The 23321-nt window shown below is 38.4% G+C and overlaps 1 protein-coding gene across 4 annotated transcripts in view; it reads left to right on the forward strand.

The window, feature by feature from the left end:
• CNTN4 (contactin 4) overlaps positions 1–23321 on the forward strand; it is a 957860-nt gene that overhangs the window by 452564 nt on the left and 481975 nt on the right. The gene's annotated exons all lie outside the window — the stretch shown is intronic.

A 23321-nucleotide genomic window follows, 5' to 3' on the forward strand; every position in this document is an offset into this window, starting at 1 on the left:
AATGTGAATATTTTTCAGACATAATATAGTAGTGTAGTTAATAAAGTAGCCAATTCCATGAACATTATAGTTTAATAAGTAATAGCAGGTCAAAAAATAGTCAAGGCCAATTACAAGGAAAAGTAGAATTTTTTTGTAACAATGTTTCATGTATTTCATTATTCTTGATCCAAGCTTTATATAAGTAATTTAGACTCTGTGCTTACTTAACTTTATTTTCCCGTTAACAGAGTGGATATAGATAAAAGAATAAAGCCGGAAGAAGGGATATAGCTGATATTGTCATTTAATGATTGTACCCATAATAATTTATTTGGGAGTACAGAAATATTGAAACCGTAAATTAAGATTATGAAGCATCTATTTTGCAAATGAGGAAACTGAGACTTACAAGATTTTTTCTTTAACTTGACCCCATGTCTTTATATTATCATCTAGTAGCCTTCTAGCGTTCTATAGCTATCTTCTGGGACTCTGGACCAGATTCAAGGTGTTTGGCGAATTATTTGTTTGTACACTTAATTTCCTGGAGTGAAATGAGGGTATATAGTATTAAACCACCCAGTCATTTATGTATTTATCGCTTTTCTATGCCAACAAAACTTCTCAATGTATCCTATTAACCTTATTTTGCAAACAAGTCAGGAGGAAAATACTTTCTTTCCATATGAAGGAATGGGACAGGATAAGCAGGGTTAACAGAGAATCCCCAAAGCACTTAGCATCGCTTTCCTCTTCCGGAAGCAAGTACAGTAGAAGGTAAACTTTGGAATTTTAAGACCAGTCACTGTTCATGACACTATTCATCCTACATTTGTCACATATAATTTTCTTAGGCTACCTGATATCACCTCTCCCAGACATTTGGGTTAAAATTAATTGGCAGTCAATGGCAGAGGGTAGAGTCACTTAAATTTGCTGAAGCAAGCACAGTAGCATCTACCAGAGTACATGTCAGCTTTTTCTCAGAATGCCAAGGGCAAAAATCTGTGCTGGGGGGGGCTGTGCGGGTGCCACTGTGTTACAGGCCTCCTTCAACTCTTAATTAGCCTGCAGTGAGCAGAGACGTCCTCTTGATTGGCTGTCCGCGATGCCATTAGGCAGGGTCACTGACCTTGGCAACTCTAATACAATCTCTGTAGAACTGAGTTGTGACACTAAAGGGCACTGCACAGGTGTTTCCAAGTATTTAAAAACAGCAATGTGGAGACAACATGTATGTCATTAAAACTAACTATCAGTGTATACAGTGACCGGGGCAGGACACACTCCCTGTAGGTAGCAACCTACTTTGGGGTCAGTTGCACTGTGCTCTTTGCTATCTAATCCCACTTGGGTGACATCATTTCTTATTTTTAGCCTAAACATACCAGCAGGTAAAATGATATGGGGAGTAACTCTTCTAGATAAGATCAGCAAGGATGCTAGAAGTAGACAGGGGTGAAATAGCCACAGCTGACTGACCTCTCCACCACGAGCCTTATCTCGTGGATGAGTAGGAAGCCTGCAACTACGTTGGAGAATCTCTAATAGTCAGATAAGCAAAACAGGCCTTCGCAGACCCAGGATAAAAGGTTTGATTGTGAGATATGGTTTAAGGCCAAAGGAAGAGAAGTAGCAAAGACACAGTAGCAGAGGAGGGGAGACCAAATCTCTGTAATGAACTAGCACTAGAAAATCTACAAAGAAAGAACATAAACAGGAAATAATCTCCCAAGCACAGCACTTAAGCTTCTGCATTTTCTTTTTATTCCTAACAGTGTGCCTAGCAACAGCTGATAAAGTACAAATTTCACTGTATGTCAGATTGAGAGCTCCAGAAGGTTTATTTCTGCAGGAGATTAAGATACAAATATTTCTAGATTAGTTTCATGGTGGCAAGATCAACTCCCAGCATGAGGTCTCTGCCATCATAGAGATGCTTTGTGGCACTTTTTCTTCTCTCGTAAATGAAGCGGGAAAATTGCCTCTTGAGTCGAATGGGAAAAGTCAAAATGTAGTCTTATTAGGTGTCCCGGGGAGTGAGTGGCATGTTTCCTGGGCTGGATAGCAGGTCAGGAATTAGGAAGGATTCAGTGTTCTCTGTGGAACTGGGCAATCAGAAGACAGCTGACCACACCTGTGTTGTACCAATGATAGCCTTGAAAAGAAACATTTCCACTCATTCTTTTATCACTACAGTGAATGTGCATTAGGAGAGCTGGAATGGAAATCATCAGTATTAACACAGGCTAATTTTATGGAAGGTCACAGCCAGATTATACATGTGGACATGTTGTAGGGCGTGCCACAATAAATCCATATAATTTATATTAGTCTCAATTGATCTGGGAAGCCTGTTTTTTTGTCAGTTATACAAAATATATGGTTCGCTGGCTACCATTAATTTGAAAAATAAGGCAGAATGTATTTTGACCTGCAAGGGCTAGAACCCCGATCCTATTGCAGCTGTAGTAAAGAGCTACGCACCTAACCTGCTGCTGGAAAAAGTCATCTGGCAAAGACAGAGCTGTTCACTTAAAGTACTCAGATTCAGAAGCAACCTTTTAAAATAGAACCCAGCCGAGAACCATTTGATAAACAAATAATAAGGGAGGCAGTCCATGTGTAGTTAAGTGTTTCCTTCTTAGTATTGGGTTCCATTTAGTGGGAGCCCTGGGATTTGGGGCCCGAGAGGGGAGAACAGTGAATAAGGGCTTAACTCTGGTCTTGACTATGTGGAGATGTTAGGGGCCGCTTGGCACTGGTTGACTTCAGAGCTTCATCGATTTGGCTACAGAAGGGTTAATAGGGAGCCCACGTAAGACAGTTCTGTTGGTTAAATTGCAACTACCTCTGTATGAAGTTACGTATGTAGAGAGTTCACAGGGCAGACTATGAGAAATCCTCTACTGTGTTCACTCGCGGTCTGAGATTGCTTTAAGAAACAGAATGGTGCTAAGAAACAGAATGGTGTTCTCTCCATTAGTCAATACATCCTTTTCCTATATTGTGGAGCATTTACACAGTGGTTTTATCTTAAGTGTTGTTGACCTACAAACAGTAAGAAAGAAATATCTCATTGTTGTCTGCACCGTGGACTTGTGTTTTTCTGTTTCAGTGAAGAGCTGGCTTGGTATGGAGCTAAGGAAGGGACAGGCCCCTCTCTGCTGAGTATCCAGCCTTGCATATTTCTGATATATCTGCCCTGTTTTTCCTCTGAGGACGCATAAGAGAACCCTTATAGCTAAGGCACTGAATTATAAATTCAAAATATGTTCTTGATACAGAAGTTATACTTTTTTTTTTTACAAGTCAGATTCATGAATCATAAATTTGATATTATAATCCTAATAAGTCAGATTAAATCCGACTCTGAGACGCTACATGCCTGGATTCATGATTGCCCCAGGGTCCCCTTTTTTAGAAGTATTCATGGAGTGGAAGTTCAGTGTATTTGGTAAATGATGGGAACATACTTCTCAAAGCCTTAGTCCTCATTGGAAAAGTTGGGAAGAAAGATTATTCTCGTGCAGTGGTAAGCGCACTGTGACCATCCAAGCATATTTTTATACAAGGTCAATCCCACCAAAAGCAGCTGAAGAGAATATTATCAGTCATCAAGAAATCAACAAAATATTTTAAGCAGCTTTAAAAATATACTTTGCTAGACATTTTGGTGGGATACACAAAATATGACAATATAGACCATCCCTTGTCCTCACGAAGCTCACAATATAATTGGGGAAAGAAAATGAGTACAGTGTGAACAAAATACCAATGTAAGGGATGAAGAATGTTCAGTTAAATACAGATGGTGTCACGAAGCAATACTTGATTGAATGAATAGTAGAAATAACAAATGCTCCAGGAGACTAGAAGAAGGAGATATGGCCATGTAGTATCCTGGCCTCCAACGTAAATGGAAGAAACTGAATTTGAACAGATTCCTCAAGGATTGTTAAGATGTAGACATGTAGTCCAAAGCAGGAAAGGTGTTAAACTGCACAGATGTGAAAGCAGAGAAATTTAAGTGTTAGGTCTAATGATAATAGAAGTTAACTTTTTGTTGATTACTTAATAGCTTCCATGTAATATTGATTAATCTTCACCACAGCATATAAGATAAATTTAAGCCATGCAAGTGGAAGGACTTAGTCACTGATTGGATGTAGGAAATAGAGGTGTAGGGAATGGGGAGGAAAACATTGGGAGATATCACCAATAACCCCATGTCTTCAAAATTCAAAGAATGTATAGATTTAAACTGCAATAGGTGTTTCTTGAAAGAGCTGGCTCATGGGGAAGAAAGCACAAGTTGTTTATGAGATGATTTTTAGTGAATTGGAATGAGATGATTCAAAGGGAATTATTCAGTAAGCATTTAGAAATTTGGGACCTAGAATTCCAGAGAGACTGAATTAGAGAAACCAAGAGTCGTATGCCCAAGGGAGTAATAGAAGTCACCAGAGTGGGTGTGGGAGCCAAGGGCTGTGGACTTTCCTTGGAGATGTCTTACATCTAGAGGGCAGTGAAACAAAGTGGGATTTCATTCTTTGTGGGAGGCATGCAGTCTTAGCCGGAGGTAACTCCTGGAGGAGACAGTATGTCTCTCACAAAAAGCAAAGCCCTTACCTTGGAATGCACTCTTTGTCCCAGGCCTGAGGAATGTAAAAGAGATTAGCAAAGCTATCTCAAGCCAGGAGACCTCAGGGAACTGAGAGTCCTGGTTGTTCCTTATGGCTGGGGGCTGTGTGTGAGCCTGGTTAAGGGAAGATAATGTTCAAGGATGGTCGTTGTAAACTTGGCTGACGTCCATGGTGGTGACTGAACTGAGACGATAAGCAGTTCCATGGGTTCATTGTCTAATAATGAGTTCCTCTTCTGTCTATATAAGATTCAGTAGATTCTAAATAAAGTGCCTTGCAACCATCAGTTGTCTTGGTCCTCCTGACCCCATACTCGCGGTGCTATTCAGTCCCTTAACCCTCTCCGTTGGGACCTGGAAGACCCCCTGCGGTGGCTGGACCGTTGCAATTCTTCTCATGTAAAGATAACTTATTAATAATCAGGTTTCTCGTGATACTGCCCAAAGGTCCACAAATCCACAAGATAAAAATTAATTTTTAATAGGGACCTGCAGATTAAGGACATCTAGAGAAGACAAAAAAAAAAAAAAAAGCAACTGTAAAATGAGAGTGCTAGGTGTAGAACAAGCAAAATCTGTGAGTTTCATCTTTACTCCAGTGGTTGTTGGAGCATGTTGTAAGGTTTTGTGTTGATTCCTTAAGAAGCAGAGAAAGGTATCTCTTAATTGAGATCTGTGTTAATCAAGAAATGGTGTGTTTTTTGACATCTGATGCAACATTTTTAGTAGAGAAAGACTTCAACTGGAAAATCCAAAATGTGTGTGGATGGTAGGAGAAGGAAAGTGTTCGACTGTATGCATGTGTAAGTGTGTATGTGCTTGAGTGTGTGTAGGCTTACATATACACACACACACCACACAGTCTTCTCCCTTATTACACAAGGATGGTAATGGATAAGGACGATTTACAATGGCCAAAAATATACAAACTGATACCTAACTTATGTTAGGACAAAAGTGGTAAAAAAGTACCTAAATCACTAATATTACTTTGAAATGATCACAGAAACATTTAAAAAGAAAAAGAACTAGCCATTCTCTTCATTAGTAATATCAGGAGGCATGCCATGGAACATGAACATGAGTTTGTGAGGAATGTGAGGGTTTTGAATAATGCAGGAAATAATGCAGGAAAGGAAAAAAATATCTTCCCTAGTGGAGATGTACAGATACATGTTGATCATCAGCTCTTTTATAAGTCTTTATTTATATCTCTAAGTTTCTCTTAGAGGATTTTGTACAAGTATCGTGAATAACCAAGTTTAGCTGGAATCACTGGCTTACAACAGCTTTTTAAATTTATTTTCTTTAGTTATTAATAGAACCCCACATTTGCAACCTAAATATCGTGTTTGTTTTATTTAGAGAAACAGTAAAGCGTCAGAGAGGAAACGAAAATGGACTAAAATAGATCCTCAGAATTTCTTGTTACTTGATTCAGGACAAAACAAGATACCCTTCCCTTCTGACTAAGAAGACAAAAGTGTCTGTCTTCACTGTCCATTCAGTGAAGGAGAATGATTTTCTCAATATGTAAAGTGAGGAAGGAAAAGATACATAAGGTGAATCGAATCTTAAGTAAGGCCAGAGTAAAGAGCACCAAGCCCCACTTAAGTGGATTCATGTATCTAAGCCCCAATGGATTAAAACTCATGGAACTTTTACCAACATAAAACAGAAAGCAAACTTATTCAAGTGCTTTTGTAGAAACCACTTAGAATAATAGTATTTTAGGAATGCTGATGTTCAGGGAGAATTTCAGAGTGCTTTATAGAACAATTCCAGTTGTTTTGACTTTTAAAGATAGTTTAAGAATAAATTCTGGAAAATGAAGATGTCAGGGTTTTTTTTTGCTAGGGGTGAGATACATTTGTCTGCCCTTGTAAATTAGTAAGCATAGGTTCAGTACCTATGGCGTGTAAGACAGGGTTCTGAGCCTGTTGTGAGGGATGCAGAATCTTATCAAATTCTGGACTCCACCTAACCTCAGTGAGTTTCCATCCTAATAAAGGAGTTAACATGCAATTATAATGCAAGTTGGGATTTAATAAGGAGTACAGTAATGATACAGAAAAGGTGCTTTATTATTCAAAGCATAAGTGATAACTTTGACCTGTGGAAATTTGGATAACTTATCTGTTTGGAGGGTGACAGTTGAGGAGATTTTATTTTAAAAGGTGGAGGGATGGAGGAAACAGTCAAAGCAAAGTATAGAAACAGTATAATATGCAGCAAGCTCATGCATGGAAAACCCAATCTGATTGAAGCACAGTTGTATGCCAGGGAGGCTGGGAAATGTGATTGGCAAAGTCAGTGGGAATTTGACTGGAGACGGTCTTATGAGGAACGGAAATTACTGTAAGGCACTAGAGGAGCAGGGAGTGGGAGTCTGGAGACCAGAGTTCCAATCTTGTCTCTGCCATTCACTGACCCAGTGTTCTTGAGAATCATTTGACCTCCCAAGGATGTATGCTTCAACCTGGAAAATTATGGCGCCCTGTTGGAAACCAGTGTGTCATCTCACAATGATTCTATACAGAGCGTTTTTCTTCTAGTTTTGGGGTAGTGACCAAGTTAATGGTTGAACACCAGCTGAAGCAGTTGGCTTGTGTTTAGGAACCATACTTTATAAAGCTTTTGCATCTATAGATGGAAGAATCATACTCACCCCGATGGAATGCTCACAATATGAGAGATAATTGAGAACTAAAATCTCCCATGGGAATAGTGAATTGCGTTGTATGTCCCAACTAACCCTCATTCTGGGGCATGTGCTGTTTACAGTATTCTATCTCTGTATGTATGTTGTGTGGGTTTGCTTTTCTTCTTTTTCACAGCACATTTAGTTGAATTTATGTGTTATGTACAATCAATTTGGCCATCTATCCCAAGAACAGAAACATGGAAACCAAAGTTCTTTATTTTGAAACTCTAGTCAAAGGGCTGCCTTATAATAACTATCAAACCCCCCGTATATGTTAAGTGTTCTTGCCACAAGGAAAAAAAAATACCAACTTTGGCTTCTAAAATGAGCCAAAAGGCATTTAACAGTTTCTCCAAGGGAATCAGTTTTCAAATGTGATGGTTTTTAACGCACAGGGAGAAAGAGAGCAGAGCCAAAACCCAGTGGCAGTATCTGTCAAATATTTTGGGGAGATGGAGGCTGAAAGATGAGGAGAAACGCAAATGAGAAACTGAATTTCAGACTTATTCTGAATTATAGAAATAGAGAAAACTTGTATTTCTGCGAATGTCTATCACCAGAAGTTACTGTTAACTGAATTATTTCTTTCCATTTTACTCTTTTCTTTCAAACTAATGACGAAACAGGTTGATTCTAGCAACTCACAAAATAATGTTGAATGTGTCCTGAACCAACCCAATATTTGACTCACTTTAAATGTATGGATTAACAATTGAAGAAACAAGAATTCTCATTACTACTAGGAATTAAAGCTGTGTATTTTCTTTAACTACCAAACTGGAATAAAAAAATCAAATCATCTATTCCATGTACTGTACGTGAATTGATATTTCATTTAGATAAAGTCTAGATCACAAATGTTGTTCAGCTCTAGTCTTGTGTGACCAAAACAAATTTTTATAATTAAGTATTTTAGGTACTTTAGGATACCAGCGTGATTTCTTCAAATTATCAAATAAAAGTTTAGTTGTCGTTAGTAAAATTTCCAGTATGTCAGTGTTTTAATAACTTATCTACCCATAAAATATTTTAGGGTATCTGTTTCAGACTTCTTTATGGTAAATGTGTCTATATCTGTAAGCTTTAATATGCTAATTTAAGAATATGTATTAAACAGTTTCTAATTAGAATTTGAAGCAGAAAATCCAAAGACATTTTGCTTAGTTCACCTTTCAATTTAGGAAATACTGCTGGTCAGCTCAGTGTTTAGGGAAAATGTGATGCTCTCCAGTTTCATGGATCATTTCAGCCTGCATTTGTACAACAGTTTTGTATAAAACAGGAGCAGTGGGTCCAGCTGATTGTGGTAAACCTAATTATACCCAGAGGAGACTTTTATAGTGAAGTTTAAGAAAGAACAAAATATTACTATAAATTGGGGATCAGCAAGCATTTTCTGTAAATGACTAGGTAGCAAGTATTTTTTTTTTAATTCCAGGCAAAATGATTGTTGTCACAACTATCCATCCCTGCCATCATATTACAAAAGCAGCCATAGATATGGCTGCCAATACATTTATGAACAGGCCTGGCTGTGTTCCAATAAAAATTTGTTTACAAAAACAGGTGTTGAGCTGGGAGCAGCCCTTAGATTGCCAGTCCTTGCTGTAGATGACAGACATATCCCAAAGTGAGTTCTGAGGAACTTTTGTCCCATGATATGTTCACAGATGAAAAGGAACTTCTGGTCAACTAACTCCAGGCAACGCCACCTGGAATGCCTCTTTCTTCTTTTATATAAATTCCATGTCATCTTATTGAAGTCTATGAGAAGTCTTGGAATAAAGTGATCCATCTACTTTGGTTAACTCACTTCTCTCAAACAGATGGAAACTTGGAATTATTTTTATCATATTAACTCTTAAACATATTTGAGAATCTGTGATTTAGAAGCAAGTTTCCAAACTTATAATTTAACTATCTATATAGATTATCATAGGCATATCTTTATTGAAATCTTGTTAAATTCCCAAGCCAACTCACAAACTCTTGTCCACAAAAGTAGCCGGGGTAAAGTTCTAACCTTCTTAACTAGTTCTGCGTAATTTTCTGATTATTCTTTTTTTAGGTTCAAATTGCATTACTCCCTGCTGGCAATTTGAGCTATTGGACTTACTCTGCCTTCTCCTAAGTAATTAAATGTGTTACAGTTTAAGTTGATTCAAGATATATTTACTTTGGGCTTACTTTCTCAGTACATGGATGAATGAGACAGACTTTGTTTCTCCTTTCTGGGCATTTATAATAACAAAGGAGGATAAAGACAAAAGTTATAATACTATATGATAACTGCTCTAATAGAAATTCTGAATGTTGTCAAAGCACATATGAGAAGTAAAATCATAATTAAGAGGTCAGAGAAGACTTTCAGAGGAAGTTCATCTACGTATAAATTTCAAGCTAGCTACAGAGAAGTGGGGAAGAAGCAGGAACAGAGATAAGGAGGCAAGATTGCCAGACCTATCCAGCTGTCATGCAGTATAGCTCTAAGACAGATGTCTGCTGCAGAGATGGGTGGGAGGTTGAATTAAGCAGGTCTTTCCTGGTTCTGTAAAGGTATTGAAGGTAAGTGGAAGGTTGGAGAATGTGGCTCTATCGTATTTACACTCTGGTAACATAGCTGTGGCTGAAATGTGGAGAATGGACCAGAGGGATCTGGGCTGCTCAGATATTGGACTTTTCTTAAGCTGACCTATAGCTTTCCCAGGGAATCTGCCATTGATGACCCATTACTCACATTCTTCCTTCAGACAGGTAACATGCTGCCCAGCCTCCTATGTTAGGTTAAGAAACCAAGAGGCAGGGAATATTTTTTCCTGAAATTATCTGGTTGCTATTAGAAATATTAAACTCTCTTTATTTGGGGATATTGAAAAATTTTAAAGAGTGAATAATAAGTATTTTTAGAAAAATGAAAGGAGACTTGACTACACATTTGTCTTTAGACAAAAGTTGACCCCAAGAGGCCAGCCTGATTGTTGCACCTGAAGGAAATGATTAACTGTGAAGGCAAACCTGGGCCTTTTCCTTAGCAACAGCAATTAACCTAGAAGAGCTTTCCCTTAAGTCTGTTTTAAGACAACAGAACTGGTGGGCATATAAATATACACAGGAATAATTGCAGACCCTGCCTGTCCTTGTTCACCTGCACTGTTCATTTACAAATGCATGAGGTATTTCTGGAAGTTATTCTCAACTGGAATGTAGCATAATGTTGTGTTTACTGAATAACAATGTGTGAAATATGTCCACTTAACACAGTGAAGCACTTACAAAGATGTGAAGGTTTTTTTTTTTAAAAAACTCTTTTCTTGTATACAACAAATTATTCTGTGTTGACAACTGGACCCTGAGATATCCTGTGTGTGTATGTATGTGTGTGTGTATATATATATATATATATATATATATATATATATATATATATATATATATACACACACACACACACATACACACACACACACACACATGTGTGTGTGTTTGTATACATATGTGTGTATATATATATAGTATGTATGTCACAATCATAATATATATTCACAATCAGATATATATACACACATAGGTATGTATATATAATGTATATGACTTATATACAGTTTCTATATTTTATTCTGGCTAGTTAAGATTGCTCAGAAATGCAACTTCTAATGTCCAAACTGAAGGGTGTGTGGAGTTCTGTGGTTGTGATGGAGGACCAGGTGTTAAAAAGTAGTGGGTCGAAGCCATGGGTTAAGGTTTTGGGGATTTGGATCAAAGAGGGGCTTCCTGGGGGTCCCTATTAATATCAACAAAAGAGAAGCAATGTATTTCTTCTCTGATTATTTTCCTGGTTTCTCTGAGCATGCTCACCGTGGCTCCCAGACTCATTCCTCAATTGTGTGAACTCAGGAGAAAGTAGCATCTCTTGGGAGGAATTGGTGCCAGAGCTTTGAAGTAACACAAGTCTGTCATTACAACCTGATGCCTTTCCACTACCATTGCTACCGCCCCACTTGAGGTCTTACTGTGGGCTAGGAACACAGTTAAAGTACATACAAAAATATTCATTTTTGATTAGGAAAAACCTGCCTTCCTGCACTCAGCTAGACACTTGGAAGGCTATTTCATTGTATTTATGCAGGTTATTCTTTCTCATCCTTCAAGATAACTGGTTCCCAAGTAGTTTTTGGTTTTCCTCTAGCAGAGCTTCTCTAGGGTAACTTGAGGTACAGTCTGAGCCTGAAATGTGACGCTAGCGAGGGTCAGATGAGAACTTACATGTATTTACAGTTATATAAACTTAGGCACCAGGAGGACATATTTCATCAAGTTTCTTCCTACACTTGAAAATACTTTCCTGAAACTTGCAGCTGAGGTGTAGTAAGTGAAGGGCTGGGAGGCAATAATATAAAAACTTGAACTGTGTGTAGGAATACACTTTAACATAGGTCATGGAATTGAGTTTTCCTCAGTAACTACAACTATTTAGATCATTCTTTTGTTGTTTGCCACATCTCTGAAATAGCCTCAAAGTTGAAGTTATCACTAATTAGAATTATATTCTCAAAATGTTTGCAGAGATAATTCAACTATGTCTTAGTTTCCATAGGTAAATAGAATTGCTACATTTTATTTTACCAACAGCAGACCTAGACTGCTAATTTAGGGAGGAAGTGTGATGTCCTGAAAAAATATGATATAGTATTACGAGTTTCCCATCTTCATACTTTTCTCTCTTTACATAGATCTGACATGTCATTGCAAAGAGCTCACAGTGATGCTAAATTAAAAGTTTAGGGAAAACCTGGGTGTTGTGTTTTCAACATACAAGAAGTAAAGAATTTTGGCTTTATTTTTTCTTCATTAAGAAAAGCAGAGTAAACTTTTTTTTTCATACCTTAACATGTCTATTCAGCAGTCTAATTTCAATTAAATTGGAAGAAAGTCAGTATTGTCAATATGGATTGCAACCTGGGCATCCAGACATTTTTTTTTTTTCCTACATAATATTTCCTCTGACCAATGTGTCTCCTGTGAGCACACTTTCATGATCATTGAACTTTCTCTAGAAATGATGTGGCGTACCTAAATATAACGTCTAAACTGGCATTATGTGTGCACATATCTTTCAAGGAGGATAGATCCACTGTTATAAAAACCAAAAATGGATTTTTTTTTTTCAAAATTTTACTCTCAGGCTAGGAAATAATTGATGCAGTATTAGCTTTATTTTGAAATAATTATAAGAAAATTACAAAAAGGGCTACAGAGTTCCTTTTCATGCTGGTTTTCCTAGTGTTAACATCTTACATGGCCAAAATATAGTGATCAAAAGCAGGAAAGTGACGTTGGTGTCATTCAGTTAATGAAACAGCAAGCCTTATTTAAAGTTCACCAGTTTTTCTACTAATGTCCTCTTTCTCTTCCAAGATCTAATCCAGAATCCCACCTTGTTTGCAATATTCATTTCTTTGTACTGTCCTTTAATTCATGACAATTCCTTAGTCTTTCCTTTGGTGATCTTGACACTTTTGAAGACCGCTGGTCAGTTATGTTGTAGCACCTTACTCAACTGTCTGATGTTTTCTCATGATCACACTGAGCTTAGGCGTTGTTTGCAAGGAGACCACACACGAATACTGTGTCCCCCTCAGTGTTCCATGGCAGAGGGGGCTTGAGGCCAATATGAATTGGCACTGGTGATGTCAGCCTTGATCACTTGGTTAAGAGGGAGTTGGCTAAGTTTCCTCATGTCAAATTATTCTCTTCCCCCCGAGTCTTAGCTTTAGACAAAGACGCATGTATTTATTCTTAATTTACTAAGTATTGTATACTCACTATACTCTTTTATACCTCAGTTTCCCTGCCTAAAAATTATAATACTGGAACCTAACCCTCATCCCAAACAGTGTAGACTTAATACACTGTCCTTTGGAGATTCTCAGATAAAAGCCACTTTATAACTGGAAATGATCACTCTGTCACATTTTAATTAAGAACATAAGTAGAATGGTTAAAGTAGATTGGCGGCATGTGCTCATCTCACACCCAGAACTACAGGGACATCTGCTCTATATGTGACCGGCTGGGCCTGAAATCTCGTTCCCTGAGAACCAACTAATGTTTGCTCAATTTGGCCTAAGTCAGCCTGATTAAACAAAGAGCACATTGATCACTTTCTACCTATTTTGGCTATTAAACTAACCGATGAATAACCATGCATTGATAGGGCTATAAAAACCTTTTTTTAAACTGTCACATTTGCAATTTCTGCTGTTCTTATAAGAGGGGAAAGTGTGCCTTGGCATGCTAATGATTCTGGATCCATTTGCAATAATTCAGTCTCATTAGTTTGTATCTGATGATGAAATATCCCCACCAGTGCAGAGAAAGGCACCCTTCGCACAGAGGTTTACCAGCTGTCTCCTCTATTTTTCTTTTGGAATATCACCGCTATCGGCCCTGATACAATAGGCTGAGAAGAAGTTAGCAACTTACAGGTCTAGGAGAAAGCAGTGGAAGGAATACCAAAGAAGTAACTGACTCACTTGCCTCTCCAAGCCTCACTTTCTTCTTTGACAAATGGGAATAATGATACACCTACCTCCTCAAGTTACTGTGAGGATTACATAGTTCATGTAAAATCTTTGGATAGCAACAGACGTAGTATGTACTCAAGAAAAAAGCTTGTCGTTTTCTCTCTCTATCAGCTTTCATGCCTGAGATACAGATCAGGGTGCAAAAAAAATAAAATAAAACAAGAAAATGGAGGCGAGCACTTGCTTAAATAGTTTTGTATAATATGCAGTGGATTTCTGGAAAACTTCGATACCAAACAAAAATTCAAAAGAGTTTGTCAAATGATCTGGAAACGTCCTATCATCTGCCTGCAGTCCTAGACCAAATAAGAATGATGCTGAGGTGTGCCTATAGGAATTTAGCTTATTCTTCAAGAAAATGAGTTCCATGGGCAAATAAACTGGAAAGTGCACCAGAATGCAAACTCCATGATGACAGGACTTTGTCTACTATGACATCAAGTGCCTAACATACTGTGTTTATTCATCAAATTTTATTTAGATGAATGTTCCAGTATATTTATTTCTATAAATAATAGCACAGGATCTAGAATGTACAATTTACCATTTCATGAGATGGCAGGCTATGAATATAAATCCTGTTTTACCACTTCACTAAAGAGTAGGGTAGTTTCATGTCCCACACTCCACTTAGACTTCTAAGCTTCCCCTAGGTAAGACAAAGTCGATGTTAAGACTGTCTTAGAGTGCTAACCATTTTCCATGCATTAGCTCACATACTTCCCTATGCACTTCTGAAGTAGATGGCAGTCTCCATCTTATAGACAAAAAATTGGAGCATCCAAATAACTTTTCCAAAACATTTCAGGCATTGGATATAGAAAACCAAGATTTGAACACAGGTCTGTTTCCAAAGGTCATATACACTCTTGATTCTTACTGACACGCTTTCCTGGTTGTCCACTGTTATGAGCCCCCCTAGAGCACTGTGTTATTTACACCGCCAGTAGAATAAAATAAGCTCCATGAGGGCAGACTATGTGTGTCTTATTCATTTCTGTATCATGTGGCATGTCAATTAGTAGAAATTTAGTTAATAATTTGTGAGTGAAGTACAGAGGATAAATGATTTTAGCTTGTTTATTTTTATAGCCTGTCATAATTTGTACATTTATGTTTGCAGTCTTATTTCTACTTCTGATTAAGTAGATACAGACTCTGTTTTAGGCTACCACCTGTCTGATTTGGCTGTCCAAGCAATCAGCAAGCTGTGCATAGTGATGAATATACTGGTAGCTTTACTTCCCCACTAAGTGCATCCAAGTAAAAGCTCTGAAAGTCACACGGTTCTTTCCACTTTAAATCTGAGAGCTAATATATTAGGTATTAGAGTGTTTTGTGCTTACCTTTAGCTCTTCTTTGGTTTAGGTGATTAAAAAATGCCTGTTGCTGTCTGTATGTGCAACATGCTTCATTACCAGTGATTTATTTGGGAGTTTAGCAGAATTGGCACCCTGCAGCACACCAGTGGGCAGAAGGAAAACAAACGTGAGATGATTGCTAAGAACGCTTCTTTCCTGCTCTGTTGGTAGCAGCCTTAAGAAAGTTTGCAAAGTTTACTTCCCATTACCCAGAAAGCAAGACTAAGACTGGTGTCTCTGGGAAATGTCATTTCCGCCCCCTGCAATATCCCCAGGTTCCTCCACGCACTCTGCTCTGATGCTCAGGTGGGAATGCAGTGGGTCATGGGTTTTTCCCCTTTGTCACAGCGAGCTTCCTGCATCCATGCGTCTCCTGAAGCCAGGTGCTTCCACTGACTGTCCATCTTCTTTTCCCGACAAGTTTACCTTCTCAAAGCCATGCTCAACTTTTTTAGCAGAATCCAACTAAAGAGATTTTCTCTTATATTCCTTTCAACAGCCCTGAATCATCACTGTCACTTTGCTGAAGAGAAAAGTAAGGCTAACCTAGGTTAAATGACTTGCCCAAGGCCAACAACTAAATGGTAGAGCTGGGATTTAAAGCTGGCTTGTGTGATTCTAAAGCGGATGTTTTCAACCACCATAGGGAAGGCAAAGAAGTTTTTATGTTACTTACAAGCCGTATTGATTTTGTTGTGCCTGCTTGAAATGCTACCTGGAAAAGATTCTGAGACTGCCCTTGGGCTAAGTGGGAGAAGGTGTCATGCTCAATTAGCATTGCTTTTCCTGGGAAGGGGCCATGGAGGTACCGTGTCTTTTCCTGTCTTCTGCTATGATCTACTTTTGTTCTCATTTCTGTTGTACTGAGAGTGTACTAATATGGGAATGATATTCTAAAGGGAAGATGAAGTATCAGAGAAGCAGTCTAAATAAGAGGAAGAAAAAAACATGTATCTTATACGTACTACAGTTAATAAGCCTGTGTTATAACTATTTGGGAGAATTTCAGGAGAATGGATAAACATCTATACTCTGAAGTTAAACTTTTAGGGTTGCTTTCTAGGGTGATGGAAATATTCTACATCTTGGTGGTATAGTAGTGATATGACTACATAAAGTTTTGAAATCTCATTAAACTTTACACTATAAAGAATGCCTATCAGTGTATGTAAAATATACTTCAGTAAACTTCTGGGGAAAATATTCAGAGTTTATGTCCTATCTCCACTACTTCTCAGCTCTAACTAAAGATAACGTACTTAACCTTTCAAATGATATTGTTGTCTACTTAAAGGGTTGTTTTAAAGATTATATGTGTTAATACTTAATAAGGGACTACTATATAATAAGTGCTTCGTAAGGGATATCTATTATTTATCATCTGTTATTTCATATTACATTCTACCATTACATTGCCTCCAACGTTGTTTAATAGTTTAATCACATATCCTTTTATGTTGCTTTTTAATTACATATGTTGTATTGGAAACTCACAAATATGTAAGTTTCATATATGAATAATTGCATAATGTATTTAATTATATCTTTGAATGCAAGGCTTTTCTGTTTTCATCTAAAAGATGCTAGAACACGAACCATCTGTTTGTTTTTCAACTGAAATGTAAAAGTGTTCAGTATCTACATGTCCTAAATAAGTATTTATTAAAGCTGATGGGCTACAAGGTGTGTTTGAACATAATGGAAGCATTAGATATGATAGAATGTTTAGAATGAATCTGTAATATATACTTAGAAACCTAAGCAAATAAAGAGGAAATTATTAAGTCTTAAAAAACCCAACTATTACAGAAAGGAAGCATAAGCAGTTTACTCTGGGACTCAGTTGAAAAATTATTAACCAAATTAAATGATGTAACTAAATTTGGACAACAGTGGAACCAGACGTTTGTGTGTGTGTTGTGTATGTGTGTCTGTCATTGGGAGTGATTATATGAGAAAGCTGAATTATTGTCATCCATAAAAGAAACTAATAATACATAAGACCCCCAAATCAAGATATAGTAGTATAAGCATTTTTTTTTGTGAAGATTGCGGTACATATCAGAAAGGCAACCTATTTTCCTTGGGAAGCAGTTCTCTGAGGGGAGTAGGAGTAGGTATTTAAGCTATGTTTATGTATTACTTTAACAAAAGTAAAAATTAAATACAGCTTTAGAAAGTAGTTCAGTAAGTGATTACCTGGTGGAGACTATGAATGGTGAATATGTATTTGTGGCCTGGGATTACATTGCAGTAACAGCACCATACATAGAACTTAAAAGCAGTGTATGTCAGACAACTTTGACGCTTGAGAAGATGATGTCATCTGAGAAATTGTGAGATGTCTAATTGGTGATGACAAAGGCAGAGTGACCACCGTTCATTTATTGAATTAAATCTTTTGAATACACACCGTGTTTCTGATGTAATGATGCAACAGGACTTAAACGATTTTTAGAAACAGTCTGATCCAGACCGCTTTTATTGGTAAAGAAACTTGCCCAGCAAGTAAATAACAGCACTGAGCTAGGAACCCAGTTGTTCTGAATCTCAATCCAGTGATCTTTTGAAATAACACACTTTGATTATTGCAGTGACTTCAGTTCTTGTTTTTAAGATGGTTTCCTGAGTAGCAAAGTGTAAAGGTCTAACATCAAAGGAGAATAAGATTTTATAAGGAGAAAATCTGTTGAGAAAGTGGTAGTGCATATATGTTCTAAGAAACTTTAATATGGGATTTTTCATAAATAGTTTGTAGAATTCTTTTGGGTCTCAGAATGTCTAAAAGATATCCTTCAGTGACTGAGTTGATAAGATGTTGGCTAGTTGGCTTTTATGCCAGAGTGTGTCTTAATGTAATCATCATATTTCTGGTTAGAATTGCCACAAGTGGCAGACACCATTTTGCCTAGAAAGACTTTTAAAAGGCTTTTTTGGGGATAATTGTTTTATGGGGATAATTGTTCCCATTTAGCTGACCCTCTGTCCTCAAAGTCCTCTGAAATGTGATCTTATGATGGAAATAGAGTCCCAATCAGCCACTGAGTAGCTGGGTACCATCTACATAAGGAATTCCATCTCATGCGTGCCTACCTGTTGGTTAATAAGTGCAGTTTTCCAAATGTATTATCCAGTCCCTTTTATATCTTCTTTACACCGTCCTCTTAATACTTTCAGATGCTTGGGACAAGCAATCCGAAGAGAAACCAAGCAACACACATTTTTTTCACATTCCTGGCAGACTACTTATTTCAATCTCCACTGAAGTAGGGAAGACCTCAAGGAAATAGACATGGAAATATGTTTCTTGTAGAAGATAAGAGTAAAAAGCTGGTACAAGGAGAAAATCTATTAAGCTAATTTGATTGATATGAATTTTCATTATCCAAGAAGAACCTGTAGACCAGATACCATAAGGATAGAAAGTATAGATTATTTTGTACCCCTAAGTTGGCATATAAACTAAGTTATATAGTCAGTAATCTTTTCTACCCAGCTGAGTTGTCATCCTTTTGTGGGCAGAGGCCTTGACATTGACTCTTTGCATTCTGCATATTACCATTTGAATAATGAGCACTCAATAAATATTTGTTGACTGACTGAATATTAAGATTTGACTATATGCCACTTTCCCTTGAAATGATTGACAGGTTGCTTCCTGAGGAAGCTGGATGTGTCTCCTGCTTTCAGTTCTGCTCACTGCTTCCTCGCCATTATGATTGACTTCACCGCTTATTAGTTAATTGTAGAGTTAGAAAATGCTCAACTATACACTGGGAGCTGTGGATGATCCTTTTTAAAATTCTTGCCTTAAGAATGGCTGCATCCTAAATAATAATTAGGAAGAAAACAAATGTTCCTGTTGTTCTTACGTTTAGAGGGAAAGAAGCATTCCCAGCTGTGCTCTCACAGGGAGTTCTGAATTCACACTAGTGAAATGCAGTCTTCTGACAAGGTCTCAGCTCTGAAACCCATGCTCTACTTTGCATTATGAATATTATGCAGATTCTGTACCTCTGCTCCCTGGTATCTGGCTTCTATTCTGCAGAAGGGGGCAACATGAAAAGCAGAGTTAGAAGGGTTACCACCAGAACTTTATGGCACCCCTTTAAAGACACATTGCTTTATTTACATTTCTGTTGCTGTGGTAGAAAAGAGCACAGCACTTGAAGTATGAAGACCTAGATTTGAATACTGGCTCTGATGATTTCTAGATGTTTGACCTTGAACAAGTTCCATTCATAGTCTAATTTCCAAGATCATAATTTTAAAGAGGATTAGTGATAGCTGACCTCCAGGGTTGTGATGAAGGTTAAATAAGAAGGGAATGTAAAAGTACATTGTAGATCCATGAAAGACGTTAAATTTATTCTTTGATTTACATACTATTTATTGACTGCCTGCTCTGTGCCATGTAATTCTCCATGAGCCTCTTAAATACCTATGAAAAAACAAATATTACTACCTTTGTAAAGTTTAAAATCTCGGAGGGGATTTGAATTAGAATCTACACAATAAGAATAATTGATATTCACTTTCAAAACATAGGTCAGTTAAATCTTACAACACACGTGTGAGAAAGATAGGGCTCATGGCGTGAGTCCCAAACTATAGATAAGCAAATATGTTTACAAAGGTTGTGGCTTCCCCAACATTGATAACTGGTGGCAAAACCAGGAAGAAAGAACTCAATTCACTTAATTGCAAATCCAGTGTTTTCCCACTCTGTCTTACTGCCATGAGGTTTTGAAAAACTGTGTTGAATATTGGCAGTAGACTTAGTAATTAGAGCTCACCTGTTGAGCAGAGGAGACAAGCAACGGGGAACATAGATATTCTCTGCTTCTGGGGATTGCATTTAAAGCAGGTCCCCATACAGGGAAACCAAGTTTATTCAGAACTTCCCCCTGCTTAAAGTCATTTCCACCCTCTCCTAGTCTTCAGATTCAGGTCCAAACTCTTTAATATACATTCAAGGCTGTTTGGGGATCAGGTAGCTGGCTTAGGCAGTGCTGTACTATGTTTAGCAAGGGTGGCTACTAAGTGTCAAGGCCCTGACCTTGGTGCCTTCCATACCCTCTCACTAATCCTTACAGTAAGCCTGGATGATGGGTATTGTTATTTTACAGATGAGCCACACAGCTGGAGAATGTAGGGCCAAGATTAGAGCACACCTGTGAGTCCGCCCATTGTGCTTCTTCCGTTTTCTTGTGTTGCAGTAACTTGAAGATTCTCTAAATTCTCATGCCTGTCAGTTGCCCTTGTCTCTTGGCTTAGAATTTCCTTCCTCCCTCTTATTTATCCTTTAAGACACAGTTCAAACTGTTAGCCCCTTTGGAGAGTATTCTTGAAGCCCCTGCCCTACCCCACCCCCTGGCTCAGTTAGATGATGTTCCTTTAGCATCCTTAGCACCTTGTCCTTAATAGACTTATTATGTGAATCCCACTGAAATATAATGCCTGGTTTAATCGCCTTTCTCACCAAGTAGACAGTGAGCTCCTTGAGGACAGGGCTCTCACGTCCATCACCTCTGCCCCTCCACCCCCTAGCACTGTCCCTGCCCCCAGTAAGCACACCTGCTTATTTGTTGAGCTGAATTAGAGCATTTGGATACCAGCAGAATTTTAATTTAGCAAAGTGCTAAAAGCAGTCATTATATGATGAGACCCTGCCTGCATGTAGATTCTTGGAAACCAAGATGTTTATGGAAGAACTGCATCATGATTTGTCTTACACACTTTAGACTGAGTACTTTAGCATGACTCTTGCTATATAAGAACTGTTTGAAGTGTTGGAGGCTGGAGGAGTTTTGCTGTGTGGAGCAATGTGTACAGATAAACTGTGGGATTCTCAATTATTCATATCCTTCTGGCTCAGCCAGAGAAAGCAACCCAGTCCTGTTTCATTGTGTGGCCCCCTCCCCAGGATTTACGAGTCTATTTCTTGGTCAGGGTCCCACAGTTAGTGCTGAGTACACTACCTTTTCCTACAGCCACCTTAGGGTAAACCAGAGAGAGCTCCAGGCTGCAGGGGAGATCTATTACTGCCATAACTCTAGCCTCATCCCACAGCTTGCTTTCTGGTTCTGGCAGAAAAACTGAAATTATGAAACTTGGTATCCTGCACCACAGTCCCACATGAGATTCATGAATCTTCAGCTCCCTTCAGAAAACCCTGTGCTCTGGTTACGACTGCCCATCAGACGAATTACCATCAACGACCCCATTATTTCTGATTAGTGAAGGTGAGCGTTACCTACCTGGATGTAAATAAACGCCAGTCGGGTTCTTGAAATCCTTCGTCCTTAAAAATCTACAGCTCTTAACAGAACACACACTGTAAATAGCATCCTATCTTGAATTCAATCTTTATGGTGTAATTGGATACATTTTCTAAGCTAATTTTAATTGCTTCAAGAAACTGCTTAACAATGTAGATCAATCCCCTGGTCTGAGATGACATTTCCGTCGCAAAATTAATTATTAATACCCTGATCATTTGCTAAAGACATTAATAGTTTTCATTGATCAGCACATCCTGTTTATCTAAAATGGCCTAATCACCATGCATGTCAGAAGAGTATCTGAACATATCCAGTTAGAGACACGGCCCACTTTTCAGCCGCATCAGCACATCAGAAGTTAAGAGTCCCTTTTGTCTTCACAACGTATCTAGTCTGGCTTTATCAGAAACTGAGCTATTTAAGGGCGCAAAAGAAAGACGAGTTCTCTAATGATGCTTCTTCACTTTCTCTTAGCTTCATGGTAAACATAAAGGCTTCTGAGTGACCACGTGGCATCAATTAATGCTAAGAGCCCTTGATTGAGGAGCTCATGTTAGTCCATGTTGATCCATGCTCTCATGTAAACCTGTGTTTGCTCAGTGTTTTCCTGGTAAGTGGCAGTGAGAGGAGAAGACCCAGGTTATCATCAGCTTAAAAACTATCAGGGCTACAATAATAATCATATCTAGCATTCGTATGGTGCTGTGTGGTTTTCAAAGAGGTTTCATTTACTTAACCAGGACGTTTCTTTTGAAACAACCTTGGGAGAGAGGCGGGGTGGGGTGCATAACCAGGACCTGGCAACTGGTTACCGCCCAAGCTGTAAACAGAGTGTGTCTTCTGCTTTCCTGGATTTCTCCCTTATTTGGTTAAACGATGAATAGGAAGAAGCATCCTTCTCATCTTTCAAACACCAATAGGAGCTCATCTCCTTTATGAACTCCAGAAACTGTCCTCCTTCCTTCAAAATGGCATGTTGTGTTGCAGTTTTATGAAACTGCAGGTAACTGACCCCACTGGACTAGGAGATTCTTACGGCTACCTGCAGCTGGGATCTCCATTTTGGCAGGTCCGGTGCCTCACTAGTGTCTGGCAAGCAAAAGGCACTCCACAGATGCATAAATCCGTGGCTGGCTCACAGGGTGGATGGGAGAAGGGATGAGTGGATGAGAGCAAGCCAAGCACAGCGTGAGTTCTGTTTTACCGAGGTCATGTTGCAAAACTGTGGCACCTGAAGGCAATTTGGTGGTGTTTGCTCCCTCAATGTTTTACAAGAATCTTTTGAAGTGGTTTCCAACATTTAAAACTTGAGAGATTTTCAAAATACAATAATATTTTCAACTTTTCTTTGAAAAGTTGTAAGTGCTCCTGCAACCCTAGGTCTATGCCCCACACGTTAGCCATCAGCATGAGCTGGGGGGGTACCTGCCCCTTCAGACAGGGTGTGCCCTTGCCCTCCCAAGGGCCCGTGAATGCCGCCTGCTTCACCCATCCACTTACCTGCTTTGTACATCGTACACAGAACAAGCAGCCTCTCTTCACCAAGGAGTTCTCCTGTTTTAAGATTCCTGGCTAACGGAAGAATGACTGTTCTTACTCATGCTCTGGATTTGTCCAAAAGAACCTAGTAGACAGCTCCTCATAGTTAGTAGGATTTTTCTCTGTAGGCACTGGAGCTGCACATTTCTGTTGCATTTTGGGGATGAAACATGGAGCATTGGGGGAAAAAAATGTTTGAATTGATGGGGTAGTTATAATTTT

Source organism: Balaenoptera ricei, chromosome 11 (assembly GCF_028023285.1).
Source record: "Balaenoptera ricei isolate mBalRic1 chromosome 11, mBalRic1.hap2, whole genome shotgun sequence".
Taxonomy (NCBI): domain Eukaryota; kingdom Metazoa; phylum Chordata; class Mammalia; order Artiodactyla; family Balaenopteridae; genus Balaenoptera; species Balaenoptera ricei.